Source organism: Furipterus horrens, unplaced genomic scaffold (genome assembly GCF_987537825.1).
Source record: "Furipterus horrens unplaced genomic scaffold, mFurHor1.1.pri manual_scaffold_6, whole genome shotgun sequence".
Lineage (NCBI taxonomy): Eukaryota > Metazoa > Chordata > Mammalia > Chiroptera > Furipteridae > Furipterus > Furipterus horrens.
The window spans coordinates 13497154-13510802 of NW_028327176.1; the positions used below are offsets into that span (position 1 = coordinate 13497154).

At 35.3% G+C, this 13649-nt stretch overlaps 1 protein-coding gene across 7 annotated transcripts in view; it reads right to left on the reverse strand.

The window, feature by feature from the left end:
- NCOA1 (nuclear receptor coactivator 1) overlaps positions 1-13649 on the reverse strand; it is a 196419-nt gene that overhangs the window by 95484 nt on the left and 87286 nt on the right. The window lies entirely within an intron of this gene.

Here is a 13649-nt window from a genome sequence, read left to right on the forward strand (position 1 = left end):
GAGCCACACCAGATTGGGCAATTTTCTTGATTTCTGTAATACTCCTCACTACGTATTAAAGTTACCATGATATTTCATTTCAAATTTTTTAATGAAAAACTTCATAAACGTTTAATATTCATAATACTTTAAAATGCAATTTGCTGAGCTCTGGTTCCAGGAATGATGGGCAATATTGTATTGAACTAACTTGCCAGCAGATAACAATTACTAACTCTGGACGAAATGGGGGGAAAAAAACTGTTTGAAGACATTGAAAAGTGACCAAAGACAAGCAGAAACGTAGGGGATTGGATTACTGAAAGAAAGTAACCAAACTGGAAGAGATCGGCCTTGCAAGACTTTTCCTTAAGAGAACTCTTCCCAGTATGCCCTGTAAGTAATGGAAGGCTAGTCCTAAAGAAGACCACAGTCTCACTGGTTTGAGGCATTTGAGAATGTAGTTTTTAGAGTTGAAAGAAACCTCGATAATAGGAGGGGGAAATCATGGTACGAAGGGTGGTGTAATTAAGGGAGGAAATATAGAAACCCAGAGACAGGCAACACAGAGAACCAAAGAAGACAGGAAGAATAGAAAGCAGTAGGGAGAAAAAAAGAAGTACTGATGTGATAATTTGATTGTTATTATGAATCCAGTAAGCCTATTATTCTTAAACTGTATCTCTCCAGTAATTATTTGTGCTATTCAGAGTTCATTATTAAAAGTCTTTCCTCACCACCTCTTCCCTAGGAATCCCAAACAGGACATCTGATATGAATGGTACAAACTCCAAGTGGGTCCTTATGTCCACTGGGCATGTCTGGAGGTTTCCCATTAAAAGCTCCAATTTTCCCCTCATGGGTAAGGCCTTTGTGTCTTCATTATCTGCTCCCAATGCTAGATTCTGGCCCAAGAGCTGGCTAATGCAGCACCTCTATTTCTTTAATTTAATTTAATAAATTATTCAATTTAATTTACTAAATTCAATCTGGTTTAAGAATCAGATGAGGAAGCAAGATGATAGAAAACTAACTATAATGCAGTTAACACAGAGTAAAAAGGAAATCTATAAAACACTCTTTTGTTATTTTGAAGTCAGGCAGACATGCAAAGCCAGAATTTAAACATATATTGAGAAACAGAAAAAATAAATATCTATGGGTCTACTACCCAGAATTAACAACAGTAGACATTCCTGATATATTTACTTTCTTTTTGAAGCATTACCAATAAATCAAAGGTCCCCATACTCACACACAGCCCATTCTTTTCATTCCCTTTCCCTTTAATAGAAATAACTATCATCGTGAGTTTAATACATATCCTTGTGGTCAATATTTTATATCATATATATAGGTATATATCAGTAAACAATACATACTGATGATTTTATGTTTTAAAATAGACATATTGAAACTGCATATTACACATATCCTGCATTTGCTGATTTCATGCATTATGTTTTAGAGTGCTGTCCTTGCTGAAGTGTGAGAGTGTGTGTGTGTGTGGTTGTTGTTTATATGTACGTGTAAATATACCACATCTTAGCCACTCTTGTATTTGTCGGAAAATTTTCACTATTACAAATAATGCCTTAATGAGTGTTCTTGTACGTGGCTTCTTGTTCCCATTTTCATAGGTGCATGTACAAGAAATACGAATAGCAATACGCAGAAGTGGCACTTCGGAGCTGAAGTACTGGCATACCTCCACCCTGTGCACCCTTTGTCTAACTGCTTGCCAAAGCGACTGTTTCGCACTCCCACAGCAGAGCGAGAGAGACCCATTTTCTCCCTGTTCTTTCCAACACTAGATAGCATCAGACATTTTTCTAACCAGACTAATGGATGAGGATGGGATCTCATTTTAATAGGCACTTTCCTGAATATTATGAAAACTGACATCTTAGCTGGCTAATATTAATGTGAGAAACCTAGCTCCCATTATCTATCACTTATTTACTTATCTGTTCAACACCTGTATACATATAGTTTCAGAATTGTTAACCTGAACCCCTATAAGAAACAAATCAACCAAGTAGAGTACAGGTGTTTATTTTTTAATTTTTATTTATTGACTTATTTTTATTTTTAATCCTTACCAGAAGATGTGTTTATTGATTTGAAAGGAGAGGGGGAGAGAAACACCCATCAGTTGCCTCCTGCACACACCCCGACCAGGGATCAAACCTACAGCCTAGGTGCCCTACAGTCTTTGATGGATGGGATGAAGCTCCAATCAGCTGAGCCGCCTGAGCTGGCTGAGTACAGGCATTTATGTACAGTTCCTTGTCTTTAGGGTTTTGTTCTTGGGTTGGTCAGATTCTTCACAGAAGATTCTTCCAGTTTCCTGCATGGAGGACAGAGGCCTCAGTTTGGGAAGCCAATAATGGAGAACACGGCAGGGGCTCTCGGCATTCAAAATCCCAAGGTTCATTTAATTGCCTTCCACCTTCAACATGCCTGGCGTCCATTACCCTAGAGGCCCTCTGTTTTAACCCAGAAATATACTTCAAGTCTCACATCTGTCAAGATGGGAGCAAAGCAATAGCACAAGGGCAAGAGTAAAGGAGACCCAGGCACCTGTTTCTTAAGTAACTTTTAAACAATCTTCCTTATTTCAGTCCCCGGCCCTTCTTTGCCTCCACTTCCACAGCTACACAATACTCCCCGTGTCAGAGCCCTTTGAAGATTCCCAAGTACAGATCCAATTGGTCCTTAGCTTTCTCCACTTAAAACTTGCCTTTCTTAGGTTTTGTCAGTGTTACACTAGAATAAGCTGCTTTCCAGCCTCAAAAATTTTGCCATATTTTCTCCCATTCTCCTACATCTCTAGATTTATAATTTAAAAAAACAAAAACAAAAGAAAAAAACAACAACCCTTGTTAACTTTATGTTTATTGCTGTTTAAAAATGGTGGTTTGGGAAGAGAACATTAAATGTGTTAGTGCTCAATTTACCACATTTAGCTGGAATCAAATATCATACTATACTGTCATATGTAATATTTTATTTATTTTCAATTTTTTCTACCATGTTGTAATCTTTTAAGTTTTGCTTCATGTATGTTAACACCTTGTCTTTCTGAGAATTTTTAAGCCCACCATCTTGACATTCTCAAGAACCAATTGCTGTATTAATTAAAATTGCTCAATAATAATTATATGACAGACAGAATTAATAATAGGCAGTAAAGGCCAATACAACAGTTTAAAAATCAAAGTTTAGAAAAAGAATTAACTTTAGACCAAGGGAATGCCTCTCCCCACACATGGGCTGATACCACAGACCTGACTTTGGGGAGGCAGAGGGAAAAGCCCATCTCTGTCAGCAGCTGTCACCTGAGAGATGAGTGTCCAAGGAAGTTAAGGGCAGTAGATTCTCTCACACACTTACATTAATTGTGAAGGTGATAAAAGTAACTTTGTTACTAGTAAGACTTAAAATGGCGACGTCTGTACATTAATTACTTTAATAAAGTTAGTATAGATACAAAGTTATCTTACTATATAATGTGACATTAACTTATGTCCTTTTTTGTAACTTACATCTTTTTAAAAGTTATTTACTGTTTTTCTATTATGTCTTAAACATAACTTCTTTATGATACACTTTTTGATGAGGAGAGAAAGGGATAATGTTAGTCCAAATTCCCAGTGTGCTGGGACTAATAGCTTAGGTTAGCTATGCTGCCATTCAGAAGTGGGTCATTACTATAAATAAACCATTAATGTTAGTGATAATTGTAAATTATTTTGGTTAAGATTTCATAGTAACTTGTTTTCTTATTAATTCTACACCAAATAAAATTTAAGAAAAACAGAAGGCATCTTAAAAATTGTGTGAAAAAATAAGCATTTTTCTTGGGAAAGACTGCAAGATTTCCACGAGAAAACAAAGAAAGGATGATGTTGCCACCTTGCCCATTAATGACACAAGAGCTGCACTCTCCAAATCAAAGACAAAAATGATTTAAATAAAATTTGAAATCAAGCCATCCATATTAACATTAAAAAACATAATTTAAAAATATACATAGTTTATTTATTTGAATTCTCCATAGTATGTAGTTGCTTTTTCTTATTAACCTTGTTTGTGAAGAGGCCTAGGAAAAAAGCGAAGACTTTAAAAATAAAATTGTTTAGTTTTTTAATAGAATGGCAATATTTACTTCTTTTCCTTGTTAATCTTTAATTTTTAGAAGGCTGACTTCACTGTGCTTATGATTATGAAATGCTTTTATGAAAACTGCAATCTAAGAAAAAACATTTTACACAAATTTTTGGGTGTCTTAAAAAAATTGGGCAAATTCATGAATGTTATTAGAAGACAAAACTCTATTATGTTGGAAAAATAGGAAAAGTGTAGCTCAGTGGTAAAAGCAGGAACTGCAAGAGGACTCTGGCTGGGAAATAAATTTTGGTAAATAGCAAGAATTCTAGTAGTGGGCCAACATTAAAGAGAACCACAGACCCAAAGAAAAAAATTGTCTGTGCTAGCCATGTTAAAAAGAACAAAATATGGGGACAACCCAAATGCCCATTAATGACAGAATGAATTAGTAAACTCTAGTTTATTGCTACAATAAAGCTTCACACCAGTGAAGTAAATTAATTGAGCTTTAGCTATCTACACCTGCCCACAGGCAACCACATTCCCTTCTTAACAACTGATACAGTAGAGCATCATGATTAAAAGCATGGATTCTAGAGCCCAATTTCACCATTACTAAGTTTCTGACCACCTCTCCATGCCTTGGTTTCCTCATCAAGAGTTGTTAGGAGAGAGAACATTTAATATTTTAAAGTTATTTGAAACACTGCTTGGCACACAGTAAACATTGTCAAGTGTTTGATTAATCAACAGATAACAGTCAACTAGTTTAATCTCTCTCCTACTGGTCAGCCACCTTCCTAATACATGATGGCAGCTGTCACGTTTACCCTTAGTTTTTGCCAGACTTGGGGATCATGCACTTATTTAATTATTAATTTCAGTAATATATACTCAGGAAGTCTAATGTACCTTCATATGGCTTTTTGGGTTTTACGAAATTTTTTACTTGTTTTTAGAGAGAGGGGAAAGGAGGGAGAAAAAAAGGGAGAGAAACATCCATTGGTGGCCTCTCACACGTGCCCCAACAGGGGACTCAACTTGCAACCCAGGCATGTGCCCTGACAGGGAATAGAACTGGTGATCTTTCCTTCCCTCTAAGGGATAATGCCCAACTGACTGAGCCACACTGGTCAGGGCATATGACTTTTTGTTTTTAATGTGCTTTCTGCTTTTAAGAAAATAATGATGCTTAAATTCTAAGTTTTAAAGATAAAATAAAAATTTACAAAATGTAGTAAGAAGTCAATCCAGAGTACTTTGTTGCATCAATTTCTATTTCTTGCCCCTTTTTACAAAAAGGCAGATGATAACCTTGAAACCAAAACTGTGTTTAACTGCCTGCATTTCAACTACTAAATCTAAAGTATTACTGACTATAGCCATTTATTGCATTTAAAGTAACAAACACAATACTACTAATTCTGGATATGGTATAAACACATCTATTTTGAAGACAAGTTATTCTAAAAAAAAATGCCTCTACTATTTTTACGCCCTAGTCTAAGCTCCACACATCAGCAAGCATCTGCCTTTTGAAATCTTTTCTACTTTCACACCCTATGTATTCAATCACCAAGCCCCATCTAGTCTATTTCAAAAACAAATAATCAATCTACATACATAAAAATCCAATACCCTGTTCCTGCTTACACCCTTCCATGTAGTTTTATTTCACTTAAAACAAACTCCAAACCTTCCAAGACAGCCAATCCCCCTACAGGACACTAAGCTTTCCTCAGCTCCTCCCCATTGTGTCATCTTTCCACCCCTCATTACGGTATATTCTCTTCTGTGAACAATCCCTCCTGCCTTCTGCATCTGCCCAATTCCTACTGATTGTTCAAGTTTCAGCTAAAATTTTACTTCTCCTATCCCAGTAATATAAATCAGCCTGCCATTATACTTTTATAGCACTTTCTTTTTATTTATAAGCATTTTCCACAATTTTTATTTACATATTTGTTTGTGTGGTTATGTGTTTATTGCCTGTCTTCCTCACTAGACCGTAAGCTCCCAGGTGAATGTTTCTTAACTGGCACAGAGTTGATACAGAACATTTTAATAGTTTAATACGTAGAATTAATGAACCTGTTCTAAATTCAACAATAATAATGCAGTTAAAAGCTCAACTAGAATGAGGATCATTTAAATGGTCAAAGGATATTACAACTCGTTCTGAAGAAATCCAAGAGCAGTATCAATGGCACAAGGGACATACCAGATTATTACATAAGAAATTAGGCACAGGCTTGGAGGTGAGAACACAGTGAGGAAAGGAAGCTGAAAGCCATAATGTGCTAAATTACTCTCTTACCAACTGGAAAAAATCCTTTTCTCTGGCATCATTCTGCCATATAATTTATCTCTCTGTTTTTGCCACAAGGCAAGAGAGAACACCAGGGTGCTGGAGAGAGTCCACATTCAAATCTAAAAATGAAATGTAACACCTAAACTACAAGTATTTAATTCTTTCCTAAAGAGCAACTCTACTAAATAAGGAAGGCAGCTGTTGAGGACTATCAAAGCTAAGCTGTACTAAATCTCCAAAACGCCACCACAGGATACTCAGATAGAATTTTAATTCCCAATACAGGTTTTTATATGTTAAAAGATGGCATTTTCTTCAGGCCTCAAAGAAAGTAAAAGTTAGATCACTTTATGTAAGTTAAAAGTGTCATACACTTTATCAGATGAGTGTTTACATTACACGTTACAGAGTTTTCTATGTGTGGGCTCCACTCCACACACTGTCAACCGACAAAAACCAAAAACCGTCTTTCTACCTCTTTGCATCGCAAAAAAATAGATACTAAATTTAACTGATAAAACTATTTGTATCTAGGTATTCCTTTTTATTTATGATACTTCTAAATTACATATTACCATTTAAAGTAGAGAAGTGACCAGCCTATGTTCTTAAAGGTTTTAATAAGTAATTCCACTTCTTGGACTGCAGTTATAATACTGTGCTAACCTCTGGTTACATTTAACTATCACTTTCCATAGAGTGACACTATGAACATGGGATGTGGAGAATTGTTTAGCAGAATACAATGTGTGGGAGACCAGGGACAGAGGTCAGGCATGCTGCTGAAGTGTCCCCGACTTGGAGTGTAATGACGATTTTGAAAAACTGAACGAGGTGCTGGTTTGATACACATGGAAGACAAAGAATTAAACACGGTTATTAATGAATTGATTATAAAGATTGCAAAAAGAGCTGAGTTATACAGTTATAAGAACCAAGAGAACTGGGGAAATGGTTGTATGACTGCAAGTGACAGTGTATTTAGCAGTGACTATGAGTGATAGTGACGAGCATTTTGTATGAACCATTACATTTTGGGTGTTGCCTGGATATACAAATACAGACATCATATAAGTAATAATGAAACCTCAAGATTAGTGAAAGAAGATAAGAGGTTCTTTCTGCTGAGTTTTCGTTACACAATGCTATGAAACCATTCATTTCTAAAGTGATCTGGAGATTAAGTGTTTATTATATGTGGTCTCACATATTACACGTGGTCTCCTTAATCACACAATCAAAAGTAGCTCGCTAGTAACTTTCTCCCTCAAATTATCCAGCTTTATTGACTGATCTTTTCTTCTTATTTGAATGTGAGTCTCAAAGACTAGGAACTTCACCTCTCATTCACTGCTGTCCCTCAGCACCTGGTACAGTGTTTACCACATACTGAGCTCTTAAACATTTGAGGATTGAATGACTCTGGTTGTTACAAAAATAAACGACACGTACTAGATGAAAGGAATAAAAGAAAATGTTTGATCATTTCAGTTTAAAATACCCTACTAATGTTTATTACCTATTTTTAAAGTTATAAGGACAGCCTTCTGGTTATCATCTGTATGGTTCATACGGGGTCCACCACCTACTTCTGTATGACCCATGAGCCAAGAATGGTTTTTACATTTTTAAATGGTTGAAAAAAATAAAAGACCATTTCATGCCACAAGAATATTATATGAAATTCAATGTCATTGTCCATAAACAAAATTTTGTGGGAATATAGTCATGCTTGTGTGTTTACTACCTTCCAGCTGCTTCTGCCCTGCATTGGCTGAGTCAAGTTTGCCAAGCCGTGCGCTATACATACTCCTCCTCCTCCTCTCCTCCCTGTGAGTCTGGGCATGCATCAGCCCCAAGATCTAGCTCAAAACCCACTTATGAGATATGTCACTTTTACTTCCTTGAAAAATATTCTGTACAAAATTCTCTATACTGTTTTGTAAAGTACTAAATGTGCACATTGGCTTCCTCATTTAGCAGTAGTTTGTACCTATTATCCATTATCAAAATTCCTAGTAAATGGGCAGGGGCTAAGGAGACTGCCCCTGCCTCCTTTCTTTTGAAGTAAGGATCAAAGGGGGAGGGGTAGTAGAGGCACATGAATCAACTGTGTATGCAGACATTCTAACTTCTATTTTTTAATAAGGAGAAATACAGAAACTTATTTTCTTAAAATATTTTCTCTGATTATAAAGGAACCACTTTATGGATCAATAGCAAGAAATGAAAATTTCTTAGTAACATTTTTTTTTAAATTAATAATATATTATGGCTCCTTCTTTCCCCTACATCAACAGATCTCAATTTTTTCTTTGGTTTAAGGACTCCAAAGAGGTTTAATTTATATGAGCTATCAATATTTATTATATCATATATTAAAACTGAAAAACTTTTAGAATACTTAATAGCCCTTTTAATAACCCACTTTTTCCTTTACCACAAATAGGTAACACTGAAGACAATAAACTGAACAGCAGGGTACCACTGCCTTGATTTGATAAATAACCAGCTTTCTTTTCACTATTTTTGCACTCTCAATGCCTAATTTTTGGTAAACTGCCTTTCAAATGAGAGTAGCTAGGATGGTCAGTTAAGGACAGATGAGAACATGAATAGATGAATGAAAAGTCACCACCACTACTACTGGCAAAATTTCAAGTATATGTCCCACTGATTTGGAATCTAAGGTCATATTAGTTTGTGAAAAATGGCAAAGAACCTTCCCAAGCTTGTAAAATTATGCTCTTTCAGTTTCATGTAAGTTTTTTCGAGAAGGTTCACCATGTAATTTTAAGTCTAAAACAGACCCAAGTGAATACTTTCCAAGAATAAATTAAGGACTATATTCATAAAAGAATTACTACCTAAGATGCAATTATTTCCTTTAAATGATACTTAAATTAAAGCAATTAAACAATTTACCACAGGAAAAAAATCTAAATGGTCCTGTTAATTGCTGACCACAGTATAAGAAATGTTTTAAAAAATGAAAACCTACAGATTTGGTTTAAATTCCTCTCATTTTAATCTAACAAAAGCAATAATGGTAACATAAGTAGTAACATCAAATTCTTAATCATAATTGAAAAGACAGTACAAAATGTCTACTCCTTCCTATTTAACCATCTGGAACATGTTACAAACTCCCTGAAAGCATGAAAAATTTGCAAGTATAATTACATTCTGGGACTATTAGCATGACATGCTTCAATAAATACTCCTAATAGGATCTGCTGATATAATAATTGGCACTAAAACAGATGGATTTTCATTATTTGGTTACTTGTTCTAACTGGCTAAATACTCAAGCAAACCAATAAATTGTCCCTTGAATAGAAACAAATAAACAAAAGACACCCAGCAAGGGCAAAGGGTGACAGGTTGCAGAGGCAGAACAGAAGGGACAAGCAAAGAGCAAAGATATGCAAAGATTCCTATTTTCTCCCTCGCTTTTTCCCTTTCGTCCTCTCTCTCCGCACCCCTCAAATGTGGCATAACTATCTGTATTCCTGTCAAAAGTGACTTGTTAGGGTTAGGAGAAAATGTTATATGACATCTTGAGTTGGCTAAATTTGAGTTGGCTGAAGGTCTTCAGACTAAATCTAAACAAGGAAAAACAGTCAAAATTTACTCTATTCTTGATGCTGTGGGGGACTTAACATTTAGCTACTTAACTGGAAAGGTTAAGCAAGAGAAGAACCCAACCAGCTAAGATTTTTAGGAAGACAGCTCTGGCAGCTGAGACCAGAGGTAGGAGGATTGCTGCGATGGTCTAATTCCAACACAGTGAACAGTTGGATTTCTGGGGGTGAATGAGACACTGGTATAAGTCAATAAGGACCGGAGGGAAGAAAACAAGAGGCCAGATTGTTTGCATGTCATGTTTATTTTACAAATCTAGAAAATGCAGATAACTGTTCCATCTAGAATTAATTAATGCAAAGATTTGTATATATTTTCTTCTATAGAGGCACATATATAGTTTTGTTTTAATGACTATGGTATCATAGTGTGCATATTAAGAGCATTTTTTTCACTAAATTTATATATATATTTCTCATGTTATTAAATATTCTTCTACATAGTTTCTATTGTCTGTAAAACGTGTGTGTGTGTGTGTGTGTGTGTGCGTGTGTGTGTGTGGTTTGCTGAGGGTAGAATATCATAATGTCCACTTTTGAGAATTATTCTGAACCTGCCCCAACAATCACAATCCCTTTACAACAACAGACTCTTAGAAAGTGCTCAAAGGCAGTCAAGAATCCCTGCAAAAAAATCCCCAATGAAATACAAACACTTCCCCACAAAGACACCAGGAAACCAACAGAGCCCACCACCACCACAATCATGAATCCACATGCTTTCATACTCAATGCATTTACCACTCTCCCCCAACTTCATGCTATAAATATCAGAACGACAAAGAATTCTACTTAAGTTTGTGGGATAGCATTATAATTTGGGGGGGTGGTGGTGAGGGGGTGGCCTAAAACTATTCTTCTCCTTTCAAGGTTTTGGCTATTCCTAGTATACTAAGACTTATTATCACCATAAACATGTTCACAATTTCAACCCTATTTAACAAACTTTCCTAAGTATCTTTTCCAGAATTTTTACCAACTTGATTTCATTTTTCCCTTATTCTGTCTACCCTCCACTTACCCCTTAGGGATGAACAATAGAACAAAGCACTGTATATTCACAACTAGCCATGAAAATCAATATCCTACAGAGCAATGTAAATGAATTTTAGAAATTTAAAAGTAGATCTTAAGGACATATACAATATACCACTTTTAATAAAATTCAAAAATAAGCAATCAATAAACTTATTTAGGTACAGATATATTTGCAATAAAATGTATTTTAAAAAATTAAAAGAATAACTCACAAATTCAGTATAATATTTACATGTGAGGAGACACAGGAAGAGGGAAAGCTGAGAAAGGCTTACACAAGTTTTCATTGTATTGGTAAAATTTTCCTTCTTAGGTCAGGCATAGATGGTACTGCTTAACATACTAAATAATATTTTAAAATTTACTTTTCAGTGAAGGGCAATAAATTTTTAATAAATAGATTAAGAAGATTATAAAACAATATTTTGTGGCAAATAACTCAAATATTTCAAATAACCCTACTTATTTTTTTATTTGTTAATTAAAATATATTGTCTTGATCACCTAGAGAACTATTAGTCAAGAAACTACTAGTTATTACCTAAATGTAGAAAAGAATTTAGAGTTTGTTTAAAACCTTTATTGGTTAACCATTCAGTAAATTATAATTAATATAACTGACAGTTACACTGAAGTCTCAGTGCTTTCCTGAATTTTAATTATAATGGGTATTTCTTGAAACTACATATGTACTAACAAGGAATAATTAAGGGGGAAAGACATAATGCTTCTAATCAAGATTAAAGCACATGCAAAGGAAAGAATACTTGTATTGTGACCTCTTAGGCAAAGGTGGAATTAGGAGGATTTATCTTCCAAAGAGTGATCTCCAGAGGAAACCCAATTAATAAAACTGTCAGGGAAAGAGGTGGGATTAAGATGTTTGGGAGCTATTAAATCCCTTTCTCCCAACATTGTTGGAAATGTAGCTTCATTGACTGATTATAAATAAACAGTTTTTTAACCAAAGCTATAGAATTGTGGAATGTCTTCCATGTAAATTCCATTAATATTTTAAATATTCCATTCTCCAATAACTTTGTGACAAACCTTAACAATACCAGATATTGTTTTTGTATTGTAAGATGATAACACGGACTGAAACTTTGAACACAAATCTTTACCGTGGGAGCAAGAACAGTAAGAGGCAATATGGGTCGGAGAACACAAATCAGAATGGGGCTTGAGATGCAAGGCACTGGAAGAAGTACCATCACGGGAAGAAGCAGGAGGGAGGCTAAAGCACAATGACAACAGTAGAAACACATGGCTCTGGACCAAGGAACTTCCCAGTTACCACCACAGTAGGGTCCGGGACAAAACGAAGGAATGAAAAGAAAGGCATGCACAGTGTAATGACTAGATACAGAACAACAAATGAGAAATAGATCATCTCAGTGCTGCCCTCAAGAAAGGCCCAATCCTTCCAACACCTTCATGGATATTTGAGACTGACAGACTCAAGGAGAGAATGGGAAGTGAGAGAGAAAGGCCAATTATGTAACTACCTGAAGCTACAGTTTCAGGTCACCAGGGCTCCATTTTAAGTAGCAGGACTAAGGCTGAGGCATATAAAAATGATTAATCACACATAACAAGCAGGTAAACAGGTTGAGTATAAGTTACAAAATAATTCAAATTAACAATTTATTTGTTTACTTATTTTAACAAAGTTTTATTTTAAAGCAGGTAGTATACTTTAGCCACAGCTAAGCTTACAACTTGTGGGGCTTTCCACTTGCCCCGTTGGCTCCACTTTGTAAAACCTTTCAAATCCTACTTAAAAGAGTTTAAATCTGACATCCTTCCTAGGAAAGAGTCTTAAATACACCCCATTTTGAACCTCTACAGCAGTGGTTCTCAACCTTCCTAATGCCGCGACCCTTTAATACAATTCCTCATGTTGTGGTGACCCCCAACCAAAAAATTATTTTCGTTGCTACTTCCTAACTGTGATTTTGCTACTGTCATGAATCGTAATGTAAATATCTGATATGCAGGATGTATTTTCATTGTTACAAATTGAACATAATTAAAGCATAGTGATTAATCACAAAAACAATATGTAATTATATATGTGTTTTCTGATGGTCTTAGACGATCCCTGTGAAAGGGTCGTTCGACCCCCAAAGGTTGAGAACCGCTGCTCTACAGTTTTCATTGTCTTTGTCACAGCAGATACTAACTACAAATTTGATGATTTACCAGAAATTTGATATGTCTGACATCTTCAAGTACTAATTTTACACTATGAAGTTTCTAATAAAAGTATGCTAGCTACACCAAGTAGAATAAAATTCCTTAATAATAAGGTACTGTATTTTATGCTTCAAAGTGGACTGTTAGAACACTAGAATACCGTGCTATAATACATTTTACTCTATGGAATATCTATTGAGTCACATGAATGCGTTATTCATCATATTCTACCTGTCTACCTTCTATATTTCCATGTCACTATCAAAGGTACCATTATTCAACAGTATCAGATTGTCAATTTAAGCAATATTAGTGTATCCTCTCTCTTATCTGTCTCCAACATTAAATCACAAAGTTCTATTAAT